Source organism: Lutjanus erythropterus, chromosome 12 (genome assembly GCF_056507025.1).
Source record: "Lutjanus erythropterus isolate fLutEry1 chromosome 12, fLutEry1.hap2, whole genome shotgun sequence".
Taxonomy (NCBI): domain Eukaryota; kingdom Metazoa; phylum Chordata; class Actinopteri; order Lutjaniformes; family Lutjanidae; genus Lutjanus; species Lutjanus erythropterus.
Genome location: NC_139328.1, coordinates 926,945 through 927,500, shown reverse-complemented (window position 1 = coordinate 927,500; position 556 = coordinate 926,945). Strand labels below are relative to the sequence as shown.

At 32.9% G+C, this 556-nt stretch overlaps 1 protein-coding gene across 1 annotated transcript in view; it reads left to right on the top strand.

Annotated features, from left to right (window-relative positions):
• Positions 1 to 323, top strand: part of ttc19 (tetratricopeptide repeat domain 19) — a 6,539-nt gene extending 6,216 nt beyond the window's left edge. The window contains exon 11 of the mRNA XM_084733128.1: positions 1 to 323. This exon is cut by the window's left edge and continues 301 nt beyond it. The gene's annotated coding sequence lies outside the window, so the exon portion shown is untranslated.
• The last annotated feature ends 233 nt before the right edge of the window (positions 324 to 556 follow it).

The following is a 556-nucleotide window of genomic DNA, read 5'->3' as shown; positions in this document are numbered from 1 at the left end:
TGCTGGTCATGTCGGGTACTGCAGCCTGCGGAGAACATTCTGGAGAAAAGAGACAAATCGTGTCCAAACAGAAATAACTTTAAAAATTAATACCAACGCTCTAATTCCAACTGAGAGTTTAAGCTTTAAATATTTATATATATGAAATATAAGTAATTTATGACATGTTTTTGTTTGCTTTATTTATTTATTTTTTAATTTCTGAACTTGCTCTGTGTCAGAAAACAGCCTCGTCACAGACAAGAAGAATATTTAATCAGGCATAAAAAGGGTCAGCTATACCATAAGGACCCCTGTCTCACTTCCTGGTTTAAAAAAGGCGGAAATTCTGTTCAAACACTGGTAAACTTTCTATTTTTTGACAAAATCATTCAGTAATATTTCTATCATTTGTGTTTCAACCATAACATGTTGATCTTTAAAATAAATTTTCCAGCAGAATTGAAGAGAAGAAAAGTAGAAATCAAAATAGATTTTAGTCTCAGTTCTCCAGAATGAGTGATTTATTAAAGAAGTGAGGATCAGCTCCAGTCTTTGTTGTGTCTTCAGTGTCCTC